The sequence below is a fragment of the Haemaphysalis longicornis genome, unplaced genomic scaffold, assembly GCF_048455015.1.
Source record: "Haemaphysalis longicornis isolate Haplotype H1 unplaced genomic scaffold, Haemaphysalis longicornis Haplotype H1 scaffold_8, whole genome shotgun sequence".
Taxonomy (NCBI): Eukaryota; Metazoa; Arthropoda; class Arachnida; order Ixodida; family Ixodidae; genus Haemaphysalis; species Haemaphysalis longicornis.
This window is the reverse complement of record NW_027526445.1, coordinates 66877632-66899109: the sequence shown is the minus strand read 5'-3', so window position 1 is coordinate 66899109 and position 21478 is coordinate 66877632. Positions and strand designations below refer to the sequence as shown.

Sequence of the window (21478 nt, the reverse complement as noted above, 5' to 3'; positions counted from 1 at the left end):
CCGCGAGAAAGCTTGAGTCTATTGTGAAGATGCTGTTCCTGACGTCGGCGCTATCGTACAGAGTGACCAAAGGGTGCTCCTCGACCGCGGTGTCTGCGTCGCAAGAGCATTGCGCGCTTTAATCAACGCCAGTCCCAAGTTTTGGTCACTCATTTCAGCGAGAGCTACCAGCATTTAAACAGAGGCGCTGCAATTGCGTTCCTCGAATAAACGCCAGAAGCAAGTGACGTGATCGCGGTAGCCGAGTGTGAACGCGCGCCCGAAAATACCTTCAAGCTTCCGAATCCTTTCGACGTGAATCCGGCGATACCGCAAGAAGAACGGAAGAAATTATTGGATTTGCTGCGTCACTACAGAGAGTGTTTTTCGGCGAACTCAAAGCTACATCAGACACATCTGGCGAAGCACCGAATAATACCCAAAGATGGAGCCCGACCCACCTGACAGTCAGCGCACCGCGTCTCTTCACACGAGCGGGAAGCCAACCAGACTCAAGTCAATGACATGCTCAACGACGACATTATACAGCCATCAAAAAGCCCGTGGGCTCCGCTGGTGGTACTCTTGAAGAAAAAAGACGGCACATTAAGGTTCTCCATTGACTACCGGCGACTGAACAAAATCACCAAAAAGGACGGGTACCCCTCCCCCGATTCGACGTCTCCTTCGACCAACTCTGCCACGCGAAGTACTTCTCATCGACGGATCTGGATACCGGCTACTGGAAAATTAAAGTGGACGAGAGAGATTTAGAGAAGACTGAATTTATAGGCCCGGGCGGCCTATACGAGTTCAAGGTGATGCCGTGTGGGTTGCAGACGGCGCCAGCAACGTTTCGAAGAGTCAAAGAGTCACGGTGCTAGCTGGCGTAAAGTGGCAGACCTGTCTCGTATACCTCGACGACATTGTGGTATTCGCCCAGACTTTCGACGAACACCTTGCAAGTTTACTCAAGGGTATTCGCACGTCGGGTCGGGGTTATAGCTGAAGCCGGAAAAGTGCCGCTTTGCCTACGAGGAACTCAAGTTTTTGGGCCACGTCGTCAATGCCGCGGGAACCTTGCCTCACTCAGCGAAGACTTCAGCTATAGCGAACTTCCCAAGACCCAAAGACAAGAAGGGCGTGCGAACATTTCTCGGAATGTGCGCATACTACCAGCGCTTCGTCGCAAACTTCGCAGGCAATTTAGAGCCACTCACGCGTTTGACGAAAGATAGTACCTCTTTTAGTTGAGAAAATGCCAAAGAAAAACATTCTGCGAGGTGCAACAACGCCTGCAAAACCCGCTCGTTCTCGCTCATTTCGACGAAAACGCCGAAACGGAAATGCGCACGGACGCCAATGATGTATGCTTGGGTGCCCACCTCGTCCAAAAGCAAAGCGGTTGCGAGAAAGTAATCGCATATGCCAGCCGTAATCTGTCTAAGGAGGAGAGAAACTACTCAGCCTATGAGAAAGAGTGCCTCGCTATTATATGGGCGATTTCAAAATTTCGCCTATACGTGTATGGTAGACCATTCGAGGTTGTGACATACCACCATCCGCTATGTTTGCTCGCAGATTTGAAGGACCCCTCTGGGCGTCTTGGGTGGTGGAGCTTGCGCCTGCATGGGTTCAACGTTATATTCGTCTATACAACCAAGAGGAAACACTCCGATGCCGACTGCCTGTCTCGTGCCCCCGTCGACCCACCACCATAACATTCCGACGCCGACGACGCATTCTTCGGAGTCCTTAGGGAAAGCGACCTAGCCTCCCAGCAGCGACCCGACCTTGAGTTACGCGCCATGATTGACTAACTCGAAAGACGAAACGTCGCGTGCCTAGGTCCTTCAAACGTAAGTAACACGCATTCAGCTTGAAAAAACTCCGTTCTCGTGAAGAAGAATTTTAGCCCCGCATGGAGAACGAATTATGTTGTTGTCAACCCGCAGACCTTAGGGACGACATTTTGGAAGCGTCCAACGACAACCAATCTTCCGGACATGTCGGCACAGCTCGCACTATTGGAAAACTCAAGACGAAGTACTACTGGCCCAGCCTGGCATCCGAAAGTTGCCCAGTACGTGAGGAGCTATGGTCACAGCCAGCGACGAAAAATCCGCCGACGAGACCCACCAGACTTCTGCAGCCTATGGCTGTCCCATCGAGGCCCTTGCAATAGATTGGAATGGAACTTCTGCGCCCGTTGTCTACGCCACGATCCGAGAACAAGTGTATTGTCGTAGCAACAGACTACATGGCGCGCCACGCAGAGACGGCTGCTAATACGAGGGGGACTGCACAAGAAGTCGCGAAGTTCTTCATAGACGAAGTTAGTTGTGCTGCGACATGGAGCCAATGAGGTCCTAATCACGGAGTGCCGAACGGCCTTTAATGCGGAGCTGATGCAAGGAATCTTATGCTACAACAACACGGATCACCGAAGAACGACGGCGTACCACCCCCAAACGAACGGTCTAACGGAATGTTTGAACAAGGCGATTGCGGATATGCTGTCCATCTACGTCGACTTTTAACACAAGACCTGGGATGAAGTGCTCCCATATGCCACGTTTGAGTACAACACGGCTGTCCAAAAAACTACGCAGATAACGCCGTTCGAGCTTGTCTACGGAAGGCGGCCGACTACGATGCTTGCCGCCATGCTTCCGCACGTAGAAGCCGACGACCTCATTGCCGACGTGCAAAGATACCTTCAGCGGGCACAGGAGGCCCACCAGCTCGCTCGAGTTCGTACTACGGAGCAGCAGCTGGTGGGTGCTGGCCGCTACAACCTCCGACGTCGAAACACCGAGAACCAACCATGGGATCGTGTGTGAGTTTGGACTCCCATCCGACGACGCAGACTCAGTGAGAAGCTTCTGCGACGGTATTTCGGACCCTACCGGATTCTACGACGTGCTGGCCAACTTGCTTACGAAGTGATCCCCGATGGTGATTCCGTTACATCACAATGACGCATGCGACACGAAGTCGTTCACGTGGTTCGCCTCAAGCCTTACGGGGCAAGATGACAGACTTGTTTGTTGTAGTTTGTTCGGAGTGTCGTTTTATTTTATGCATCATGTCGATGCACTCTTAGAGGGGGAGTACTGAGTACTTAGTAGGGGGAGAGGGGAGTAGAGGGTGAGTGATGCGAACTATGCATTAGGTTTGTTCACTTATGTTTTGTTTTTACTGCCCGACAGCGCCCTTCTCTGTTATCTGTGTCCCAAGCGTAGCGCGTGTTCCATTCTTCATTTTTATGCCGCACGGGTTTTCTCATGCTAATACGCTGAGTGTTTCGCCCTAACGTCACTAGCCTCGAATAATCTCATTTGATCTACAATGTTCTAGATGTAAATCGAAGGTTCGAGAAGCACTCGCGCCGAAAGATATAAGCTTGCACAGCTCCCGCCGCGGTTTTACGATCAACGACGCTCGCTTGCGTACTTCACTTTCCGGACTGCTGCTTCGCCGCCTGTGTATTCTTTGAGTTATTAGGGTGGCCAAAGTTCGGTCCAATAAACGTGTTTTCCTTGGAGACAACGGCGTTCTCTTTGTCATCGCGACAATATTTTCTTTTTGGGTTTCAACATACCACATTGGTTTTTCAGGCTAAATGGAAAGACGGTATTCACAGTCTCCCAAGGGTAACATGAGAGCTTCAATGTTCTCTTCACAAAGCAGATGCTTTTTGTACGATAAAACTGTGCTATCCTGTATTGGAGCTCTCCGAAATTTGTCGGTCGACCTTGTGCCCCTTAGGTGATTGTGTACGTGTTAGATCTTGGTTTTTTTTTATATGCCACACTGAGAACACTGTTGTAAAATGTTTAAAGATGTGAAACGTGACAACAAAACATCATTTAATAAAACAGTCGTCGTAAAAAATGTTTTACCTAGAGCTTTTGCGTTTTTTATAGCACTTGCTGTAGTGTATGCGTAATAGCTGCTTTTTAACTAAATGCCAGTGTGGTGTTCCAAACGCTTCGGTATAACTTCATTATACTGTGAATTAAATTTGTTTTGCTAACATCTTCTAAGAGCTTTCAATGAAAAATTACGTGCCCTGCAATGGTGACCCTGAAGTTGTGTTTAGGTTTAAACTTGCGTCAGGGGTGGTCACATTGGCACTCATCTTACGCAATAAATAAGAAAGAAGTAGTTCTTATTCAGTAATTTTGAATTCACAAAGTCAATTCTCTTTTTTCAAGCAGGGGAGCAACCGTAAAAAATGATGGCACAGTGTTCTCACCTAAATTGCGCTTTGGCAATGCAGACTTATACCTTATTATAAAAACTTCTTTTTCCTAAACAGGGTACATACGGAATGACTTATTTTTATTTTCCTTGAATAGCGCTCTCGCGTGGATTACCAATGCCAGCATAGATATCGACATTTTATTTGTCACTGGATGGCAGAGACAGGTGAGCCGCCAAAGTTCAGGCAGTTACTGAGGTCTTTCCTGGTGTCGGGCGCAAGTTCCCATTGTTCTTGGAAATTTCCTGCAATAGCCTTCCACTCTTGTGTATTTTTAGGTTGTGTAGGGCTATTCATTATAAATGGGTCTTGAAAAGAAACGTTTATGACAAAAATTGTTCATTCCGATCGTTAAGTTTTGCATGGTCGGTATTCAACAATGCCAGTGCAAGTGAAAATGGGTACATTATGTCGAATATGTACAGCAAAAGCAAAAACCACCTTTAGGGCCACTGTTTACTGCAGACGCAGTTACAGTGAATTTGCAGAGTCTCTACACGGAGCAGGAACATGCCAAAAGGCAGTCAAAGTACTTGTTTTGATGCACAACATGAGCAGCGCACAAGCTCTTCTCCAGAGAGGGGAGTATGATTTGAAACATTTTAACGTGCAATCAAACAAGATGCATTTTGCCATAGATCTTGGCAACGCAAGAAACGAAGTTATACTTTTTCTGGAATACAAATATATGTGTGCTTGAAACCATTTGCTTTCCTGAGAAGTTGAGTTGAGGGCTTCTTTTTTTTTAATATTAAACAAGAGCTACGAATTCATGGGCAAGGCACCACCAGCTAAGGCAGCAATCGTGTAAGCTGTTTTCCAGATGTTACCAGACGTCTTGTTGGGAGGAGGGCAAAAGCGAAGGGCAATATTCACAGTGCCATATACACAAAGTCCATAAATTCACTGTAACAGCTTCAGGATTGTCCTGTTGTAGGACATCAGATATCCACCACGATTTTTTCCCTCAGTTTCAACAAAGCGTTCAGTGTACACAAACTTCTTTTCCATCTGTACTGAATGACATTCTAATGCAGTATCTAAAGACACCATCTCTGAAAACGAGCTCGTGCTGTGGCTTCCAGCTTGCATGTCTGTGTAAGGGCGATATTGCATCTAGACGAACTGCACGCAGTGGTACAATATCCCCGCAAAATAAATTTCGCCACTCTTGACCATTGAAGGAATTGCTGCAAAGAAATGTAAAAAATATAAATGCAATTGCCCAGCTTGTTACGTTAGTAGAGCTGGTTCTCAGTATTGTGTATTTTATTACACCACTTTGCTTAATCAAATTTGGAAGCCCCGTACAGACTGTCGGCATTGTAGTTTGCGTTAAGTATTGTTTTCCGCTTAACTGAGGCACTTTTACTGGTCCTACAGGGGTGAAACAGTGTAGAGAGTACGTGTTGCAGACTGAAAATGTGCCTTCATAACACATACGTACATCTCCAGAGCTACTGCCCACGTGCGGTTGCTACCCAACCACTTCTATTCACACCAATGAGACACCAACTATCATGAAGAAGAGGGCTTGAGCAGCAATACTCTTTTCAAAAACTCCACGAACTGACAGTGTGGCATACCTATGTACTGACCTCGTACTAGCATCGTACTTTACATTTATCAGTAAGACCATTTCGTCCACATCTCAACAAAAATTATATTCATTTTATTCTAAATAAGAAAACCTCAGGTGGAGCAGTATAAATAGTTTACATTGGATGACTAACTGAAATTTTACATCTATAAAAAAGGAACCGCGTTCACACCTAGAAAGCTGCTACGCGATTTGTAACTTTGCCCAATGTCTTGAGTTGCATCTTATGCACCCTGCAGCGGAAATAAACTTACGTTGTCCGTAGCCCGAAATAGAGTGAACTTTAATTGTATCTCACCTCAAGGATTGATTGACACGTGCCCCAAAGCCTAATGGTGCCCGGTCCCGGCTCTTCGCTCGTCCGGGGTGTAACTGAATTGCGTAGGCAACCAACGGCCACCATTTGATAACGGTGCCAGCTAGGAAAAATCACTCCAGGTTATCTGTAGCACAGCTCCAGTGAGCCCGCTGTGACAAAATATCAGGCTTGCACAACTAACGCACGATCTTCCCAGGGCGCCTAAACTTTTTCTTCTGCTGCCTGTTAGAACAGGCTGGATTCTATATTGTGGCCCTATGGTTAACACAAAATTGTGGCGGCTAGAAAACAAATATGAGAATTATTTCGCAGGTTTTCTCAGTCCGAGTTATGGGCTACAGAACTCTTATTGTAGATTTCTTGCAACGTAGTTTGTCTAGCTTCCCAGCTACACTTTTGATGCCTTGGTAGACGTGCATCGGCACCAGCGGCAGGAAAATGATGCTGCGTGGCACCCCTCCACTCATTTTCACGGTGGTGTGCAGTTCGCAGTCCACCTGAGCGGTCTTATTTTTTGTGTGCGTGTGTGCTCGGACAACAGCGTGTTTCTGCAGTGAAGCAAAGCGAAACGACGGAGACAGCAGAGTACACCCGAACCTGAGTTTTTACCTGCAGGGTTCTTTCTCGTTGTGTCGGGTTTACAGCCGAGATGACAAACACGCGTCGAAAGCTGGGATAGTGTGGTAGCTCTCCTCACAACCAGATGCAGAGGAGCGTCAGCGCAATGGCGCCGAGCAGACGAGGAGGAAGGCAAGTATCGTTTATGCTTAGTGGTGTCGCTGCAAGAACGCGCAAAAGCGGATAACTCGATGTTAGCTGAAAAGGTTGCACGACTAGATGCAGCGCTACGTGCGAATTCGACGAACGGAGGACCGTCGTGGGAAGGTCAGAAGCAGCTGAGAGGAAGCTTGAATGGATCATCATTTCGCCAAAAAATGACGAACACCTCGGCCCATGCATCGGAGCGTAGACTTGCTGCGAGGTTACACAGCGCGGAATAAACGAAGGGCTAGAGCTACTCCCACGTGCTCAAAGATAGGCCAGCAAAACCATTCGGTAAGCCGGGTACCAGTAAAGAGCAGCACGTGGGAGATAATGTAGTAATCATTGCGGGAGATTTTAACATGAACAGGAGCAGCGCCTCATAACGGAAAGGGTAGAGGCGGATAAGCGTGAAGGCGGGGTGTTTCCCCGGTCAAACGATGCAGACGGTGATATCAAAAGCGATTGGATAGCTGGCCTTCTCACGAAAGCTAGAAACCTTGTGGGGAATACCGCGGTGTTTGCCGATGTTCTCAAGGGGAGGAGAGTAAATATGGTCAGGAGATACCCAAGGGGGTAACCCCCGTGGGCTATGGCTCCAAGTGTACTCATTGTTGTCTGCACCATGCGGGAGGTGACAACGCAGGGCGTGTACACCGAACGGGCAGTACTCCCAGCTAATAGCGAGATCGTGAGGCGCGGCAGGGAACTTGTGCTTGAAGTGACAGACGGAGGCAGGGTTGTAGGCAGCATTGGAAATAGGCAAGCTTTCATTGGGACGGGAATCACTTTATCAGCAGGCTAGGAAACAAGGTGGGGTGGCGCTTAGGTCGCAAAGCGGTACCATTTTCAGGGGGCATCGTAATGATACGGGAGGCAACCTAGGCGGCAAAGTAAAAGTGAGAGACGTATTCACACTCCACGCTGGGAGGCCGCCAGGCCTAGTGCTAACCGAAGAACCTATAGACATAGCTGTTACGTAGACGGAGGCGATTTAAATAGAAAGAATAGAGTGAATAATTTTGTAAGAGAGAAAAATAGACCCCGTAAGTGGAAAGTGAAAGGGACAAAAAACAAATGCAATAAATGTTTAACCAGCTACATAAATATATAAACCTTTATTTAGCCACATAATTATGCCCTCAGGCAGAAAGCCTCATAAGTGGATAGAAATTCAAATCCAGCTCATACGCTTAACGTGTACGCTTTAGCCGAGAATAACCTCCAAGACCTAGAAGCCCCAGCTGTAATACACAATTATGTCTGGAAAGGATGCGACACGGCCACAGGAATGAAAGAGAGGAGGCATTGGCATGTTTATTAAACAAGGGACTGACTGGCAGAGAGTGCATGAAAGCTGTAATAGACCTTTATGGGTTAGAGGCACCATAGCGGGGAAAATACATGGTTAGGAGTGATGTATCTGTGGACAGGAAGCAGAGCTAGGGTGGAAAATGAGGATGTGGTAAACTGTTTGAGAAAAGATACAAACGAGTCCAAAGATACGGGTGCAATATTCTTATTTGGAGATAAGAATGCCCACATAGATGATTAGTTTAATATTCATCTGGGCGAACCGTCCGCCCCTACTGGAGAGCTCTTTAATGACATAGCTGACGTCGGCGCATATTTCTGTCTTAAATTCAACTTACAGCTGAAGCTGTACAGTTAACTACATACGGTTTACAAAAACACGATGCCACTACGACTAAATATATATCTAACTCACGACCAGTCGATACCCGCGTATACTTCTTTTTTGAGTATAGTAGATAGGCTGCATCCTAGCAACTGTGACATCGCTGCTACAGACAGTGAGTTTCTGTGCGGGGAATTTTCGGCTGCAATTGTTGCAACAAGGGAAAAATGTTACCGTTAACTAATACAGAGAATTCTAAAAGTCATGAAACAAAAGAAAAAAATAATGCCTTTAAACCAGACCTCGCATCATTTGTTCCTTCGTTTTCTTTTAAAATATTCCTTTAACAATTCGTCGTTTTCATGTTAAAAATTCGCAGCCGTGTTCCCACAAATCACAAGCATCAACGACTGCTTCCAATCCAGTTAATAAAACAGGAGTGACCACGGAGGAACGAATACCACATGACAATGAGGAAGTAATGCGTGAGCCGGCAGCGGCTGAAGGGCACAAGCCTGTTAGCATGTGTTCCCGTGGATTATACAAAAAAAGCATTTTTGCTGCGCCTTAGTTCGCGTGCTGGCAACGAGAGGTGGCGCCAGCAGCCTTGGCGCTGAGCCAAAATTATCTCAATTTCACAACATAGTTTGTTCTTTTTCATACGTGCAGTTTTAACGCGGAACCATAGGATGCAAAGTGAACATTTCTTTTTTGTACAAAACGTGAAATGCGTAGTGAAATGCTGCTCCGAGTGAGATGTAGTCAAATTTTGTTCACGCTTAAACTCCGATGATTCTCTGAATGTCGCCTGCGCCCGGAACGCTACGTGAAGTAGACACAGGTGGCGCTGCTTGACACCGAGAACCAAACAGCAAATCACGTAAGACACATCAGCGGCCAACAGGAGACGAAGGGAATTTTGCAGGGAACTGGTGAGAAACCGGTGGAAAAAAAAGACTAAAAATAGGTCATATCAGGACCTCCCAATGGGAATGTTTGTCCTCAGTACGGATCATCACTGCCTACGGAGTAATTTGTGGAAACAAGGCAAATAAAAAGATTTTAGGAACACATCTCCACATTGGCAATGAAGGACACTGTTGCACTGAAGCGGCAATATTTTTTGGAGACAATGTAAAGCCTTTCTGCCACTAACACAATTTCTTCTATATATGAGCAACCATACTCTTCCTTAAAAGTATTACAATATCATGTACGACAAATAGGAGGAAGCGTAGCATATAGAATGTTTATTAAAACTCAAGTTCTTCAATTTTTTTATAGGAAAATAAACACCCCTAATCTATTCGTTCTTCTATTTGCCGAGTTTTACATTGATACGAATCTTCGTACTTTCAAATTCCCTTTTATAGTACAATTTACTGTGCCGTGCGTTTGTTGCAGAAGTCTGGGAGCCATTTCTTACAATTATTTTCTTGTCGTGGGAAAGGTATATACTTTCCAAACAGAAGTATTTCTTCCTGGTCTTTTGGGCAACCTAATTTTATCTGCAAAACGGTAAAAACGAAATAAGAAGCCTTAGGTAACAATGCAAACAGTTTTTTTTTGCATGCTAACGAATACGTGCTTCCAAACGTTCCGGTAAAATGAAGCCCGCGTGTAAAGAACGGCTCCGTTGGTATCTAGTCCTCTGCTTGCTTTGCCTAAAAACATAACGGCCTGCCATATTGTTTTAGCCACTTTTCCTAATTAGACCTTTACAAACCATGCAAATAATCGTACTTTTCCTAATACTAGTTCTGTTTACAGGCTTTTATAAAAACTGTTTTATTGCCGCTGCTTTAGTGTATTATGCCGTTACAAAAAAATTGTTGTAGTCGAATTTTTTGTCTTCGTAATTTAAATGCCGATATGACGAAGCTCTACACTAAATTGCTCAAACACTGAAACTTTGTTGCCAAGCAAGGTAACTTTTTAGATGTACTTACTGCATTGCGACCTAATCCACAATTACTATTCTAACTTTACAATACACAATTCCAGAATACGGTGGTTTTGACACACAGAAAAACAATATTGAGAAAAATCAAATCGTACAGAGCCCTTGAAAACACTTTGCATGGTATTTTACGTTTTTATACTTTTTCACTGGGTCTGAACAGTTTTTCGAGGTAAAATATCTATGATTGTAACTGTGTATGGACAACTGTGTTGTAAGCTTTCAAGAGTGGAAGCCGTTCATATCATTAACCGAAGGACCACTTACCAATGCACCGTGCAACACAATTTTTTTCAGTTAGAAAATTATTTCTGTTTCCGTAGCAGCCGCCGTAAACGAATTTTTCACAGCTATTCGACGTTTTGTTGTAAAACCAACGATAATGAATTGCCTTGCACGGTCCGTCATCAACATCAAGTGTGCATCTAGGACCTTTATCTGGGCCAATTTCCACCTCGGTGCTGCCGATGTAAACTGCAGGATACAGAGAAAGAAGCACTTCACACAAAGGATAATATTCACTAGGATTGGCATCATGGGGACCGCACTGAAACTTTTCCAGAGTTCCTGTAAATATCTGAAGAGTTCCATTTCCAGATAGTCTGAGTTCCAGATAGTCTGAAGTGGTTATTGATAGTATTCCTGACTCTCTATTTTATCAGAAGGCCCATCGGCATCACATTCCTCACCCCGCCGCGTTTACGATTCTGATGGTCGCTTTAAACCGCGGAGTCAGGTCACAGTACACATAGCATGGAAAAGCACCGTACTGCGATGGCTCACGACAGAAGACGACAACGACGACGAAGAAGTGGCTGTGTCCTGGAGCGCAATACTTATGGCCGACATGTAAACGCTGTAAATAGATCATTCATAATTATTCGCTATGGTTCGTGTCATCTGTCCTGGCACAAAGTTGTAGTGTATATGCCAGTACAACTTCACCACATGTGTATTTTTCAGCTTTAAGCGCACAACACTTTATGGGCTCGCCTTTTCGTCGTAGGTCGCCAGTGGTCGATCCGGCTGCCCGAAAAAAGCGACGCAGCGAGATAACGGACCCAAGTAGAGCCTTCTGTACCGTCGTCAGGGGGTCACGCTGATGCTGCTAAAACGACGCAGTTTATATAGTCAGAAACGTTTCAACCTCGCGAAGCGCTGGCGCTTGTAATACATCTCCACGTTGTTTAGCGCGGAAGAAAACTGCAGGTACATTACAGGTAGAATCTGTGTATATAACCGGCCGCCCCCACGTTTATTTAGTTAGTACGCTCGTTGTGTTGGTTTTTATGATAGTAAGCGAAAATGCGGCCGCGCAAGAAGCAAAATGGCGGGTTCGAAATGCCGCAGAAAGGCTCCAGCTGTTCAAGAATTAAATGGCGCGTTCAAAATGACGCAGAAAGGCTCTAGGCCGCGCAAAAAAAAAAAACCATTCGAAATGACGCAAAACAGCACCAGCATTCAAAATTAAAGCAAGCACAAAACGAACAGAACTCCCGCTGGCGCAGTTTCAGGCAAAAGGCGCGTTAGCACTGCGAAGGCGGGAAATTTGAAATGAATTGCTGGCAGCAATGAGCGGATAACGGCGCTGCAGCCCATTTCGGCGAATCACTGCTCTGAACTTCGGACAGCCTTCACATTTAGTTAAACAGCTTCTTTTTTTGTGAAATGATAGCGTCACTTGGAACTTGCAACGTAAACGTCGTGAGTGAACGTTTCTTTTACACTTTCAGGGAATGCCGCATTTTTTACAACATTTTGTCTTTACAGTTTTTTTTCGAGAGAAGAGTGCCGATTTTTGGTTCATTGTTCAAGCCCGCGTGCCAGTTCTGTAATGAAAATGATCGCTGGTAATGCTGCGCCATATCACACCTACCGCGCAGTCTACGTACAAGCAATGTTAGTTAAAAAACAAGTGCTGTGCGTGGGTTTTGAAAAAAAAAAAATGAAAGGTGATATGAGTATAGAAGTCAACGCGTCGGGGACGAAAAACTGCAAATTTGCTCCTAACATTTTCTAAATTCCATTGCAGCGTTTTTGTGCGCTCTTTGATATTCTGAAAATAAACTAAACTTAGGGCAGCAATTAAAATCAATAACTGACAGTGCGCCGTTGAAATGACACGTGGTGTTTAAAAGTGTTTTGAGAAATAAATCGAAAGTACCACGCGCTTTCATAACAGCGTGAGTGCGGAATACTGCTTGATCAATACTGCGGTGAACAGTGAACAGTAATAAGGTTTCGTAAATAATTTACACAGCGTATTCCCCCCAAAACAAGCAAAGCAGTCCTTCAGGATTGGTAAAAGAAGGTATGTTGTATTAAGACACATCCGTCAATTATGCGTACTTTACGCAAAATATTTTTAATCGAGTGTCTTCTGTATGAAACTGTTCCGGATACTGAAGCGGCTTTTAACTCAAATGGCCACTTCCAATAATTTTGTATTTTAGAGCAAAAATTTGTTTCCGTTATTTACGAACGATAGGATAGACTGGTTGTAACCATGCTGTCCGAATGGGCAAATTAGTGCTTCAGCATTATACGTTTGTCTAGCGGAGGCACTTACCCATACACATAAGGCAAAAAGCTCCTGTAGTAAGGAGAACACGCATACTTCCACAGAGTATTTCGTTGAACAGAATCCACCACCTTTCTCAAGCCTAATACAGCTGCATATATACTGAAATTCAACGTATTTTAAAACATTTACCAAGCTGTGCTGGAAGGACAGCACAAGCTTTTAAATGATATTATATGCTGGCAGAGTGGGCAGACTACACTCTGTATGCCAACGGTTGTACTTTGGGTTTTGTTGTTGTACTTAGATTAAAGACGACATTCCCCATTTCATCCACGTTGAGAATATGTCACATCAAACGTCACAGACCGTCCTTTTGTTTTCGATGCACAAGCAGAGTTTTTTCTATGCTAAATATGGCATTTTCATTACAGAAGTTGTAGATATTTTGATTCATGAACATCTGTTGATTGAGAGCCATTATTACGAGAACGTCTTGGAGCAAAAGAATTCCATGTTTTCATTGCCTACAGTGACAAATTCATGTAACCGAAGTACGGTGTAACAGCAATGTCGATATGCCGCCTTATTTAGTACGGCTTCATGCGCCTTACCGTAATATTTGAGAGGAAGAAAATTGCGAATACTGGTAAACTGCATTCATTTTGATCCACTTACGAACTTTGTACACAGTGTTTGAGTAGAGTCATCGCACCAAAGGAGAAGGGAACGAAGCTGCTTTGTTAAACGTAGGGGTGTGGGAATATCAAGTTTTTCGAATAGGAATCACATACGAATATCTAGTTTCGAATAACGAATCGAATATCGAATAATTAAGAGGGGACGTGGCTTTTAAAATCAAGTTTTTTTTCCTCTATGTATGTTGATGACAAATGGCACAGCAACTGTAAATGATTGTGGTATAGTACCATAAAAAGATCAAAGTCATATTATAAAAACTTTTTCTTATGAGTTTTTTTTCTGTTCACCTTGTACCGAGCTTGAGGGGCCTGTAAAACATGATAGAAAATTTCTTCGAAGTGCTTTGCATTCCCAAATGAATGGAGGAGGTCCTGACCCCGGTGTAAGAATATGTGGTCTTGACAGCCAGGTATTTTTGATTAAAACTCAATTTTTTTATTTCTCAGTTTTTTAGAGGTGAATGTACAAAAGGCATATAGACCATGAACGACTATTTGAATAAAAAATTCAGAAAAAGTAAACCTGAAAAACCAAAAGTGTCACGACCACAGCTGTTCATCATGGAATGTAGCGCAAATAACGGAATCAAAATACACCTAGCGGTCATGAAGAAATCTCTGAAATGGACGATGTACGTGGCAAAAAAACTGATTTCAGAAAACGGCTTCCGAGGTAGCAACATATATATCATTCATGAAAATTCGCTAAGGTTGTAGCCTTGCATGTCCTTTTGAACACGGAGCTTCTTGGATGCCTCGCCTTCAATTACAGTGCATTTTTCAGCCTTTTTCTTTCCACAAAACATTATTTTCAGCTCCTCTGTTAAGAGTACATAGCCCAGTTTGCATACCAAGCTGGGGGAGATAGCTTTCAAATCAAAGTAGGTTAGCTGATTGCTTGTATTGCACTGGAAAACTTCCCTTCGCAGTGTTGTGACCATGGCAACAAGAGAAGCACTCTTTTTTTAGTGAAATTTTAAAACTGAGTTTTGACTTTTTTTATGCTTTAATTATAACCTTCCCTGGAGCAGCAACGTCGTACTCTAAGGCGCAGGTGTTCATTGCCAACAGTTTAAAAGCCACAAGGATACAAACGAGCTAATTTGAAGTTTGGTATAATATTCTGCGTAACCTCAACTTCAATGCATGCACATTTTTTTAGTACTCTGGACGGTCCTGAAATCCAATATTCCTCGCAGCACAACCAATATGCATTAAACTATAGACGTGTGCATTGGTCATAATATTTTCCCTAAAAATTCAATTTGTTAAATGCTACAAAATTATGATACAATATTAAGGCACTGGTATTAATATTTTCCTTTAAAAAATTAATTTGTTAAATGCTACGAAATTAAGGTACATTTGTAAAGCCGTTAACTCGTTTTTGTTCCCAACTCAGACCTGTTTGCATGATTACTGGAAGTGCACGGGAAACGTTGCGCAAGAAGGCGATATGGCTCACCCGCATCGCGGCGCTCGTATGCCGCAACATGTCATACTTTGGTTATCCCTGAAATGGGCCTTCAGGTCGCTTTGAAGAATAACTCTAACGTCACACGAATTAATTACAACTATTGGCATTCAGTAGTACCCGGTAACGCAGTCAGGCGTTGCTCCAACGCGCAGCGGCAACGCCGTGCGCGCCGCAGCTTTTGACGCGTCGTCCGTTTTAGCGTGTAAGCATCACAAATCAGAAGAAAAGTCCCCTTCGCGAACCACTCACACCCCGTTTCACCCTGCGGGGTAAAGTCACACGCACCACGAAGCGTTCGATGACCTCCGCCTTTAGAGTCACGCAACTTCCCGTAATCTGGCTTGTAATCTCAGGCATTCCAACCTCCATAATTTTAGCGTTGAATACCACAGCAGATCAAAAGACCGAACAGAAACTTGCCCCAGCGAAGCAGCGAAAATGAACGCTGAAACGCGCACTACGCAGTTTAGGGGGCTGCTATCTTGCACTGCCGTGGCGACGCACAATCAGAAGGGCCGTTACAGCGATCGCCGACCGGAAGGCCATTCGCGCTTCAAAATCTATTTCTGGCTTCGTTTATGAGTCTTTGTTTTTCTGCCGTTCGTGAATGAACGAAGATAAAAGAGATGCCCGGTACTGGAAAGAGGATCGCTTAGCCGATCCTTCATCATCACCGTCATCACCAGCTTATCTACGCCCACTGCAGGGCAAAGCCCTCTCCCATTATTTTTCAGTTACCCCGGTCCTGCCCTAACTTCGACAAATTTATCCCCGCAAACTTATTGATCTCATCTGCCCATCTAATTTTCTGCCGCCAACTGCCAAGCTTGCCTTCTCTAGGGATCTACTCTGTTACCGTTATAGACAAACGGTTATCTTGCCTTCGCATTACATGTCCTGCCAACGTCCATTTATTCTTTTTAATTTCTACTAATATGTACTTAACACGCGTTTGTTCCCTGATCCACTCTGCTCTCTTCTTTTCCCTTAACGTCCCATAATTGTTCCGCAAAAGCCGATCCATTTGTATCAAAATGGCCGCGCCCGGAAGCACCGTTGTGAAGATACAAGGCTCCGAAAACTGAACTTTTTTCGCTCTTTTGCGCTGACATTTTGTCACCGCGGTTAGCAAAAGCATTTATGCCCTTTGGATGGTTTTCGGCGGGAAGACGTTGCAAACGCACAGGATGGAAAGCATAGAAACCGAATATGTTGCTTTCAAAAAAGCAATGTTCTGGTCATTTTTCCCGAAGTTAAAAGCCGCGTCCCTCCATTAAACTAATCAATCCAAATATTCGATAATAGCCAAGTATACGAACCTTTAGAGTATTCCAACTGTTTTGAATACATAGGTTTCGAAGCGAATACGATAATCACACTTCTAATATTCGTGTAGTAATAGAATTTTTCGAATATTCGCACACCCCTAGTTAAAAGTAAATTCCCTGAAACAAATTGCTTCGATGCTCTCAGTAGCCTGTTATTTCATCAACATAATGGAGACATTTCGAAAGTACGGGCATTTAGGCTTTACGTACGTTACTATCAACTTCCGAGTTAAGCGGGCTCTACGTGAACAGTATTGATTACTTTAAAATTTTTAGGTGAGGATTAAGTTGTATTTTGTATTTAGGCGTGCTTGGCAGCGAAAAATTCATGAGCGGGCGGATTTTCTTCTCCTGATGCAACGCACCGCTTCGGTGTAAACAGTCCTGCCAGAGCATTACACAGGTAGCGAAATTTTTCAGCTGTTTGCAATAAATATAGCAATGTTGTGTTTAGTTCAAACGCCCTATAATAGTCCTAAAAGATATTTTTCACTACTATCCCAACACTTGCGTCCGGAATTTTAAGTTACCGTAATTATCCAACCGTTGTTGGTTCGTCTTAGTGCATGGCCATCCTGAAACTATTTATTTTTCTTCACTTGAAGTACGCTACCACCTACTGGAGTTTGTTCCATGATAAAGACGCTCGTTTCCTGTCTCGAAGTGTTAATCCAATTATTATCCGCTGCTTCGCCCAATAAGGCGCTCTCAGTTTGCTTTCCAGTTGTATAGTAAGGTGCCGTGTTAAGACTTCGTAAGTCATTACTGGCAGTATGCACTGGTTGTGGATTTTTCTGTTGAATGACTGAGGTAGCTTGATTTTAATTATTTGGGAGTGCTTGCAAGTGCTTCCCAACCACTAGCTATTCGGCACCGGCATTATCTATCGTCGTTGGGGTAAGCGCTGTATATCTGACTATCCCAACACTTGCGTCCGGAATTTTAAGTTACCGTAATTATCCAACCGTTGTTGGTTCGTCTTAGTGCATGGCCATCCTGAAACTATTTATTTTTCTTCACTTGAAGTACGCTACCACCTACTGGAGTTTGTTCCATGATAAAGACGCTCGTTTCCTGTCTCGAAGTGTTAATCCAATTATTATCCGCTGCTTCGCCCAATAAGGCGCTCTCAGTTTGCTTTCCAGTTGTATAGTAAGGTGCCGTGTTAAGACTTCGTAAGTCATTACTGGCAGTATGCACTGGTTGTGGATTTTTCTGTTGAATGACTGAGGTAGCTTGATTTTAATTATTTGGGAGTGCTTGCAAGTGCTTCCCAACCACTAGCTATTCGGCACCGGCATTATCTATCGTCGTTGGGGTAAGCGCTGTATATCTGTCTGAGGAAGTTATATTCTTCTACCACATCTAGCGCTTTGTATCATAAGCTGAAAGCTGCGCTTTCGGAATGGTGATTCCTCAATACTTTACATTTATTTACATTTATTTTTAGCACCACAGGCATACGCTTTCCGTGTAGTTCCTCAAGAATTTTTTGCAGGTGTTCTGCAGTCCAACTTAGCTATACCATGTTGTCTGCAAATCTTTATTAACTCATGTATTCTCTGTTTATCCTTAATACTGTGTTTTCTAGTTACGCCTTCCGAATACCCCCCCCCCCCTCCCCCAGATATGCTGTGAACAGTTTTAGCGAGATGGTGTCTCCCTGTCGTATTCCCTTCGGGACTACTAATTCATCGCGTTGCTTGTGAAGTGTTATCCACGCAGTACATCTTTTATATATGTCGTCTAGAAGCCTGATTTAGGTCTCTTGTATTCCCTGTCCTTTTTGTCTTTTTGCAAGGCTGCGGCTTTCACTCAGTCAAAAGCTTTCTCATTGTCTGTAAATCCCATGTAAAGGGGTTCAGTTTATTTTGAAGAGTTTCCAATCACTTGATTGACAACATGAATGTGATCCATGGTTGAGTAGCATTTCCTTAAGCCAGCCTGCGCCTTTGGTTATTATGAATCCATTCTGCCTCCAACGCGTTTACAAATACCTTTTTTAAATAGGTTGAAAACAATTTAGCGTAGGCTGATCGCTCTGGTATTGTTAGTCCTGTTATCGCCCTTTAATGAATCAGAGTAATGTTCGCCTTTTCCGAGGCAATGCGTACATTTTGCCTCTTTACGCATTCCGAAAGGAGTGCCACAAGCTTTTCCAGTACTATACCTCCTTCCTCCTTCAAATATCCAGGGCTATGCCGCCGTCACCTGCAGCTTTTTCTCTTTTTACGGCTTAAGAGCCTTTCTTACTGTCTCTTTATTACTAGTGTGACATAGCAAGTTAAGCTTCTAGTCTCAGTAGTTTCCCCTGATCTAACCTCGCTGGCATACACTCTGCAGTAGAGTCGTTCTGCGACCTTTAACAACTCGTCCATATTTTGCGTAATGTTAACATGTTCATCTCTGAGTGCCTACGTTCTGTCTTTGCGGATGGCGGGCTTCCTATAGGTTGATTTCAAAGTTCCTCCAAGTGTAGGGTTTCCTCGATCACTGCCATGCGATATGCGAGAATTTCGTTTGTTTTGCCTATGCTAGTCAGTTTAGACAGCGCGGCCAACTTATTCTGATCCATTTCACTTGACACTTCCGTGCTCTTACGTTTCGCAATTATTTCCTTCGTTTTCTTATTCAATTTTCCAGTTTCTGCTCTGCATGCTGCTTTCCCCGCGGCTACTGCAGATTCTGTGATAGCCATTGTCAGGTCGTCATTTAGCCTGTCTGCATTATCCTAGTTCTCGTCATTGAGAAGTGCAAATTCGTTTTGGAGATGTATTTTGCACTCCTTCGTCACGGCTCTAACTGGCTTCATATTGGGGTTTTTACTTTTTATGCGTTTCCTTTTTTCACATTTGAGATTGAGACCTACCTTGCATATAACCATGCTATGATCAATGCTCCGAGCCTTACTTAACGCCTCTCTACGTCCTCCACAACGCATGGGGCTGTCACTTAAAATAAAGTATATTTCTTTTTTTGTTGTGCTATCAAGACTTCTACATCGGCTTTTCGTATTCTTTCGTTTGTAAGAGAACGTCTTCATTACCCGCAGGTTATTTCTCTCCGCAAATCCCACCAAGGTATCTAATCGACTGCTCGATTGCCTATTCCAATGTTTCCCACTGGCCAATCTCCCTTTTGATTCCTACCGACTTTTGCAATAACTTCACCCATCACAATCGTAAACTCTTGATTCTTTCTTCATTGATGATTCCACGTCCTCATAGAATGTTTCTACGGCATCATCATCGAAGCTAGTTTGGTGCACGGGCCTGTACTGTCTTTAACCTGTAATGCTTCTTTAGCTTGATCACAACGGCTGCGACTGCGCCGTAATTGGTGAAGTATTCTTGCAGGTTGCCAGCTACTATTTATAGATTAGAATCCCAATCCGAGTTCCTTTTTTATGGCGTCCTTTTTAGCACAAATTATGTCCGCTAGACAGCGACATGAAGCCGTCTCCTGTTCTAACTTCGCTTAACCCTATGATATCCCATATAAAAAAAAGTAGTAGAGCTAAGCTTACCTCTGTGGACAGGGTTTCTGCATTGAACGTGGCCAGGGTTAAGTTTCAACAGCAGCCTGTTTTACACAACTTCCTTAATCTCCAATCGTGCCGTTAAGTGGATGCTTTTAAAATTTTCTACAAAAAAAATTATACGCTCGCGGCTAACACTTTCCCTTGATAAGAACATGATCTGGTCTCCTTTTTTATCGCGATGTTTTGTGCCTTTTCAAACGCACGTGTATCCATTCCCGTGTTCCATTTGGGCTGTAGAGCCCAAGTGCACGCAACATTTTGACCTCTTGAAAAACCTTTTACTTTTTTTTCTTTTCCTTGTTCTCATCTAATATCGATTTAACAATAGTCAATTTCAAGTTTAACAGTTATGAATACCAGTCAGCTGTTTTGCAGTGCAAAGCCAGGCATGCTCACATAACATTGATCTAAGTCACACTGAAAAGGAGCCTGTAACAGCGAACTGGAATGTTGAGGAGGAGTTAGGACTACATGCAGACAATGCGGATTCTGTTGCCCGGTTTGGCAGCCGACGAAAATTTTACTGACAGCCCTGGCTACGGGGTTCTGGAGATAGTGTTTTTTCGGCAAGTGAGGCAAGTAGTGCGCGAGTGATCACACATAAAAAAAATGGAAATGAAATTGCTTAACCACCGATGTGAGTATGGCTCGAAATATTGGCGTTTGGGAAAGTTGGCTAATGCAATGTACTTTACGATGTCAGCGACCACATTACTGGCAGAATGTTTAGTGACGAATTGTTTTTAAACTTTACCACCAGCGCTAATTGTGCAGATGCTTAGACAGTGTAAAGCTTTTCAGCCGTCCAAGTGTTGACCGGCCTTTATGCTGTAAATAGGCAACTTAGCAAGTGCAGTACGACTGCTATCCTCAGGTGGGAAACCTGCGCCACGTAGTGAAATGCTCATTGAGGATTTCATTAAACCTCTGCGACGCGTAAAGCGTTTTGTTAAATTGGCTCGACTGCACAAACTAGTGGCTGCCCCAGCTAACGACAAAAATCCGTCGGATGAATTGTCTGCCTTCAGGTCTTCGAAAATGGATCCCCAAAGAAAAACTAAGGTGCCTTAAGAGTTATGCTGTTGAGAATCTGTTTAATATTATTAGCTTAAGTAAACTCTGTGAATGAGAAATACTTCCTCATTAGTCATATGCAATTGAAACATACGCAACGTAGTTCCGCACTATCAGTTTTGAAATCAACATTCTCATTATTCTTCCTAAAGATATTGCTTAGCTTTACAATTGTTAAAATTACGGGGCCTGTACCTTCTACTCCAATGTTTCCTTTCCAAGATTCCTTTGTTTATTTCATGGGCAAAGAATGGTATCCGCAGATCCTTCTCATTTCTTTGGATAACGTTTTTTTATACTGATCGCGCAA

At 43.9% G+C, this 21478-nt stretch overlaps 1 long non-coding RNA gene across 1 annotated transcript; it reads right to left on the bottom strand.

The window, feature by feature from the left end:
• Positions 1 to 9801: 9801 nt before the first annotated feature.
• Positions 9802 to 13203, bottom strand: LOC144150158 (uncharacterized). Its single transcript, XR_013318441.1, has 3 exons — positions 13096 to 13203; positions 10794 to 11000; positions 9802 to 10074 (listed from the first exon to the last, which is right to left on the bottom strand). It is a non-coding gene; the product is annotated as an uncharacterized LOC144150158 (long non-coding RNA).
• Positions 13204 to 21478: the final 8275 nt, after the last annotated feature.